Here is an 8,079-nt window from a genome sequence, read left to right as displayed (position 1 = left end):
GCCAGGGGTATCTTTTAGAGGCTGTCAACAGTATCTTTACCTAACTAGAGCACAAAAAAGAAGGAGGTGTACAAGGGGTCTCAACAATTGGGAACACTGGGAGAGGTTAGAATTAATATTCTAGAACAGTTTCCTGTGTGTTTTACCTAAAACCCTTGGTGTCACAAAATTCTTTATAACAAAAGAAAAAGTTGAAACTTATTTGTGAAATGCAGAATTTCTATGTGATTTTCCTCTAGATATTAACATATGAAAGAGTCCAAGAAGTTTTTCATAAAATAAATGCTCAAATTTTTTAAAAGATTTTATTTATTTATTTATTTGAGAGAAAGAGAGACCTAAACAAGCACACAGAGGGAGAGGAAGAGGAAGAAGCAGACTCCTCACTGAGCAGGGTGCCCAACACAGTGCTGGGTCCCAGGACCCCAGGATCATGACCTGAACTGAAGACAGATGCTTAACCATCTGAGCCACCAGGTGCCCCTAAATGCTTGAAGTTTCTTAACCTGTCTTTTATTTTCTAAATATTTAGATTGTAGAACAGTCTGTGCGTGTGCACGTGCACATGCACATGTGTGCCTTTATGGGTGAGAGATAACTACTACCAAACCAGAGATGCATTTCTAGAAATATTATGCTAGAAATCGGGGATTTTATTTTGGGTCCTGAATTGAAGAGTAACATAAAACACAAAGCATTGTCTTGTCAACACTAATCTGGCAATAGCATGCAGAATTAAGTTAGGTGGATTGTGCGATGTTGCTAAGGCTGGAAGGGATGACTACATTGGAGAGAACTGACTTAAAGCAGGATTGTCATGGAAGGTCCAGAACTAAGATTATAGCAGTAGCAATTAACTTGAGAGGAGCTAGTCAAAAAATATTTCATTTCAAAAATTATAAGATGTTAGAACTCAAATGGCCCTTAGAGATCAGCTAATTCAAAATTTCACGCCATGAAATATGATAGATTGTTATTAGTAGAATAGATGAGAATAGGGAACAGTAGAAGAAAAGAAGGAGAAAAAGATGACTAGATTTTGAGTATATAAAACTGCAAGAATTATGACACCATTATCATGAATGACAATGTACTTCTTAATGAATTCCATTCAGGACATGGTGAGTATGAGGGACAGTTCAGGATAGAAATGGAGATGTCCAACAGCCATTTAAAAGTTTGAAATTGGAGTCTGGACAAATATTATGGGCCTTAAGAAATATATTTATGATAACTGAAGTCAATACAGAACATTCTTTCTCACAGAAATAAAGATATAGTAAGAATTAGAAAAAATAGTCTAGCAAATCTCCATCATTTCTAATCTCCCTCCTTTTATTTATACATTGATCACATACTTAAATATTGCCATTTAGCAAACGTAAAACAAAACAAAAAAACAATCTAGTAGCTACCAAAACACTTCACTTTTACAAAGTGGTAAGTTCTTGAAATTGTGAATCCCTTTGTTCTATTAAAATCACAACTTTCAAAATGGTACCTCTACAAGTTTGAAAAACCCAAGATATAATGTGCATAACTAAAGGGCTGTTAGAACCCAGAATCTGCAATTGGAATTCTACCTCCAGTTATAACTCTTAAATTTATATTTTATTTAAACATTAAAGTTGTATCATTATATATCTAGCATTAAGCTCCAATTTCTGGCTTATTCTCTTCCTATGCCTTATTTATGTCTTCTTTTTAGAGCTAACATAGACAATACACAGGAGAGACTATCTAGAGATACAATGTCTAGTAAAGGTGATTCTCTGAATCACCAAGTAGTCTGAACAAACTTTTTGTTTTGTTTTGTTTGGGTTTTTATTTTTATTTATTTATTTATTTTTTGTTTTGTTTTTGTGGGGTTTTTTGTTTTTGGTTTGGTTTGGTTTGGTTGTAGAAACTGATTTTAAATGTATATGGAAATGCAAAAGACTTAGAGCAGCTGTGATGGTTTTGGTATATCAACTTGGTATATCAACTTGACTGGGTTACAGCCCTCAGTTAGTCAATCAAACACTAATCTAGATGTTTCTGTGAAGGTATTTTGTAGATGTGATTGTAGCCCATAATCACTTGACCTTAAGTAAAGGAGATTATCCTAGATAATCTGTGCAGGCTTGATCCAATCAGTCAAAAGATCTTAAAAGTAGAGCTGTGGTTTCTCTAAACCAATTTTTCTTTGCTGTGGACAGCAGCTTCCACTGGTGCCTGAGTTTAAGCTTACCTTTCCTGGTAGAGTGACCTACAGATTTCAGAACTGCCTAGGTAGCCCCTGCAATCACATAAGCCAATTCTTTGTAATAAATCTCTTGATATTTATCTCCCACTGGTTTTGCTCATCTGGTTGAAACTTAACTGGAATGCGATCCAAGATACTTTTAAAAAAAGAAGAACAAAGTTGAAGGACGTATACTACTTGACTTAAGAATGTGCTATAAAGCTACAGTAATCAAGTCTTGGTATTGAATCAGAATTGAGAGATCAATGGAACAGATCTGAGAGTTTGGAAATGAAATGAGTTTTCAAAAACATGCCAAGGCAAATCAACTGGGCAAACGATAGTCTTTTTAACAAGTAGTACTGGGACAATTGGATAGCCATATGTAAAAAAAAAATGAGCTTAGACCCATCCTACATGCTATCCACAAAAATTAACTCAAAATGGATCAAAGATCTACATGTAAGGGCCAAAAATATAAAATAAAAACAAACATAGGATAAAATCTTCATGACCTTGGGTTAGACAGAGTTCTTAGACATGACACCAAAAGCACAAATTATAATAAAAGAAAATGATCAATTTAGTTTCATTAAAGTTAAAATCTTTTGTACTTCAAAAGACCCTTTAAAAAAATGAAAAGACAACCAAAAGACTGGAAGAAAATATTTGCAAATCACCTACTTCATAAAGATCTTATATCCAGAATATATAAAGAACTTTTACTACTCAGAATAGAAAAATGAACAACCCAATCAAAAAAATGGGTAAGGGCGCCTGGGTGGCTCAGTGGGTTAAGCCGCTGCCTTTGGCTCAGGTCATGATCTCAGGGTCCTGGGATCGAGTTCTGCATCAGGCTCTCTGCTCAGCAGGGAGCCTGCTTCCCTCTCTCTCTCTGCCTGCCTGTCTACTTGTGATCTCTCTCTGTCAAATAAATAAATAAAATCTTTTTAAAAAAATGGGTAAAACTAGTATTTCACCAAAAAAGATAGAAAAATAGCTGAGAAACAATGATAAGTTCCTTAACATTATTAGGCATTAAGGATATGTGCATAAAAATCATTACGAAGGGACACCTGGGTGACTTAGATGGTTAAGTGTCTACCTTCAGCTCAGGTCATAATCTCCAGGTCTTGGGATGAAGCCCCAGGTAAGGCTTCCTGTTCAGTGGGGAGCCTGCTTCTCCATCTCCCTCTGCCTCTCCCCCTGCTTGTGCTTTCTCTGTCTCTCTCTTTCTCTCAAATGAATAAATAAAATCTTTAAAAAAATATTACATATGGACTGCATACCCACTAGCTTGCCTATCATAAAATAAACAGACAATAACAAGTGTTGGTGAGGATGTGGAAAAATAAAAACCCTCACATGTTGCTAAAGAGACTGTATAATGGTACAGCCACTTTGAAAAACAGTTTGGCAGTTTCTTAAAAAGTTAAACATAAATTGCCATATGTCCCAGCAATTCTGGGAATCCTAAGACAAATGAAAACATAAATCCACACAAATAATTATACACAAATATTCAGAGCAGCATTATTCATAAGACTGAAAAATTGGAAGCAATCCAAATGTCTATTACCTGGTGAATGGATAAACAAAATGTAAGGGACTTCAACATAGAGTACTATTCAATACTAAAAGGGAATGAAATACTGAGTCATATTACAGCATTGGTTATCTCAAAATAAGACTAAGTGAAAGAAGCCAGACACAAAATACTTGATTTTGCATACATGAAACGTCCAGAAAAGCAAATTTATAGAGATAGAAAGCAGATCAGTGATTTTCTGGAACTGGGGTAGGAGTGGAATTGACTGTAAATGGGCTCAAGGAATTTAAGGAATGAAGCAAGTATTCTAAAATTGGATTATGGGGATAATTGCACAATTCTACAACAATTCAGAAATCACGAGCTATATATTTACAATAGGTGAGTTTCATGATATGTAAACCCACACATAAATAAATAAAACTATAAAAGTTGTACATGCATTATGATAATATTATATAAATTTGAAAATATTTAAAGAACTTGTATTATTTAAGAGGAAATACTTTAAAATATGAGAACTTATATGTGAAAATAAACATTAAATTCAAGATCAGATTTCCTCAGGGTAAGGAAGGAGGCCAAAGGGGAAGTGGCTTAAATTCTACCTATATTCTTACTGAAAAAATATAAAACAAATATAGAAAAAGGTTAAGGATTTTAAGCAATCCTACCATAACACTGTTAACAATCTATTATATATATATCTATTTGGTTTTAATAAACCTATCATAAAGATAGATTTTACAATATAAATTTATTGGCCTAAATAAGTTTCTCAAATATTAATATTTGCTTGATTTGGATCGTTTATAAAATAATACATTCTGCTTTATTCTATTTCCAGTATTATACACAAGGAGTGTTTTTTCATCTTTTTCATATTTTTAATTTCCTACCAAAGCATCATTATTATTGATAATATAATTTTCCACCATATAGGTATACCATCATTTAACCATTCCTGTCAGTGATATGAGTTTCTTACAGAAAGCAAAAGTTTGATTACTATAAAGCAGCACTTTCTTGTGTTTATTTATTACTTAATTCTAACTCATGAAAATAAATCTAAGATAAGGTTGTAACTTGATGTTTTTTAACTAATTATTTTTTAAGGCATCATTTATTGACTATTTTACTTTGTCTATTCATTTAAATGCTACCTTATGCATAACAAATAATAGATTAAACCATATGAAATTTCTAATTTCATAGATCTAGATAAAAAACAATTAAATGTCAGTAATTTAATATAGTTCAATCTATAGTTAATATAACAGGACTGTCTATTCTGCTCTTTAGATTTTTTAAGTTCTCCTTTATTATGACATTATGCTAATTACATGATAAGTGAGTCCATTCATTTCCTCCTTTTTTCCCTTAAATTAATGACTATTTTTCAAACATGTTCTTTCATATAAGTATATATTCTTTCTAATATATATATATTAGATGTACTCTGTCAGATTCCCCCAAATATTCCTTTATTTCAATTTAGGAATTGTGACAGGACTTTAGGTCAATTTGGTGAAAAATTACATGTTTTCATATGCTGAATATTTCTCTTTATTTGTCTGAAAAGAGTCTTCTAAATTTTTTCCATGTCCCATGCATTTCATGTTGTGGTTATTTCCCACTATTTTATAATTTTTTTCCTTTGAATGAGTATTCATTATATTTTCTAATGATTTATTACTTGATAACATAACAATGGCTAATATTTATTGTGTACATTCTACTTGCTGGCTACCATTTTAACTAGATTTCATGAAATCTCTACTGTAATCTTCAGAACATGTGAGGCAATTACTAGCATTAGCTCCATCTTTAGGAAAGAGGAAACTGAGGCATTGAAAGGCTAAATGACTCATCCATGATACAACAGCTGGTAAGAAATTATTTAAATGTAAAGAGTTAAATTACAAGGTCCTAATTTTAACCCATTTATTTAATTTATACCCATTTATTATATATCATGTTACATAATCAAATTCTTTTTTTTAAAGATATTTATTTATTTATTTATTTGAGTGAAAGGGAGAGAGCATAAGAGAGTGTGCACCAACTGGGGTGGGGGGGCTGGGGGGACTAGGGAACCTGATATTGGGCTTGATCCCAGGACCCTAAGCCAAAGGTAGCTAGATGCTTGACTGACTGAACCACTCAGGCTCTCCCATAATTGAATTATTTTATTAGTTACAACAGTATTTTAGGTGTAGTTGCAGCTTCCCCGGATTCTTCAGTTATATCTTGAACTATAGAATTAAACTTTCATTTGTTCCTGTCATTTTTCTCCACTGCACAAAGATTCTTTTGCTTGCCCTAGATCAGGGATGTCTTTATCTCTGAAGAAGGGGGGGAATTTTATATATATATATATATATATGTATATACATGTGTATATATATGTATATATATATGTATATAAATGTGTATATATATACACATATATATTTGTATATATATATATATACATGTATATATGTCTTTATCTCTGAAGAAGGGGGGGAATTTTATATATATGTATATATATATAAATGTGTATTTATATATATATACATATATGGTATATATATATACATGTGTATATATATACCATTTTAATCCAACTATGAAGTTCTTGAGTCCATTGTTATTGAGACACAATCAATCTAACTTTGAACTGCCTAATAAATGTATACTGTTCTGTTTCATGCCACAGTGTCTCTTAATCTGAAACACACAGGCAATGTGTTGAGTAGTAAATAAAAGTTTATTTGTTCATATGTATGTATTAGCCAAAAACCTTTAAAATTTCATGGTTCTGAAAAGGTCCATAGAAGAAAGAATACACATATTCAGCCTTTACTTACATAACTCCATGTATTAACTTACATATATTTAATAATCAAAAAGCAAGAAAACAGTCTACACACAAACATCTATGCATGAGAACCTAATTACTATAAAATTTTACTAACAGGCTTATAAAACTTCTTTTTACAAAAATTCTAACTTGAGGTTGCAACAAATAGTTCCACATAGCAATTAGGTGGGTTTTTGCAACTTACTCTTTAAGTAGTTCAGATGGTAATGGGGAGAAATTCAGCTTATGTGATTTTGATGTGTGACAAATCCAAGAATTGACAGAACCCTGTAAATCATGTGTATTATCATGCCTCATCTGAATGTCTCTACAACGTACACAAGTTGAAGGATTAAGTGTGAGAAGAGCTTTCAGAGCTGAATCGGTGCTGGGGGCTGTCTTGACACTGATTAAGACACTGACAGAGTGCACAAAAAAACCATTTGTTGGCATGACATGTCAGATGGATGAAGAATCAGTCTTTGTCTATTGAGCTCAGTTTTCTTTCAAACTGACTTACAGATCAGCTGCAGTATTTTCAAGGCAAAATAGTACATTGATTTTTAATATGGGCATTATGCAAAATACACAGTAATGAAAACTTTTTAAAGAGGCTTTTCTATATAGCATTAGTAAGCACAATGAACAATTGTGCACTAATTGAACAGTGTTTCCTTCCATCTTTCTACTTCTAAGAGCCACTCTTTAAAACAGTAGCTCCCATTAAAAGGCTAATTCTCTTTCTACCAATGAATAAACTGTGTGGTGAGGTTTACTTTTGTTTGGCACTGAAAAATAAATGATGGAAAATTGGAGCTAACAATATGTTCTGATTATTCCTATGGTATACAATATTCTCCGAATGTGACAAACCGTGTTTATCTCACTAGAGAGAACAAGTGAGGGAGGGAGAGATTCCCTGTGATTTATCAGCATGTGTAGTGCTGTTAAATAGCCATTTTATTTTTCTGCCTTGACATATTTTCACTTCTAAGAATTATAATTTTCATATGCAAAATCTTACCTAAATGTTTATTGACTATGAGAAATAGAAGTTATTTGGAGCAGTAGTTAAGATCATTGGGTCCACCAAATTTTAGGTTTCCCTTGTTACTATTCTAAATCATACAGTTTTTCCATTGTTTCTGGGTGTTCCAACATCTAAGATGTTGAAAGAGGCCTATTTCCCACATTTCTACATTTAAAAAAAATTGTAGCACAGAGCAGATTATGATTCTAGCAAGCCAAATTTTCCAGTAAAGAAAGATTACAAGATTATCTCCATATGCATCCTTGTTCCTACTATAATTCCAGATTAAGACTGATGTTAATATACAGCTGCACCACCTAATATATCCCACTATAAAAAAGGACATATTCCAAGGAATCATTGTATTAATATCTCCTTAGTGATGATTCGCATATGCCCATGGAAGAAGATTTTTTTTAAAGATATTAATG

The sequence above is a fragment of the Enhydra lutris genome, unplaced genomic scaffold (genome assembly GCF_002288905.1).
Source record: "Enhydra lutris kenyoni isolate GAN:26980312 unplaced genomic scaffold, ASM228890v2 scaffoldscaffold1, whole genome shotgun sequence".
In the NCBI taxonomy this organism is placed as follows: domain Eukaryota; kingdom Metazoa; phylum Chordata; class Mammalia; order Carnivora; family Mustelidae; genus Enhydra; species Enhydra lutris.
Note: the sequence above shows the minus strand (reverse complement) of the source record.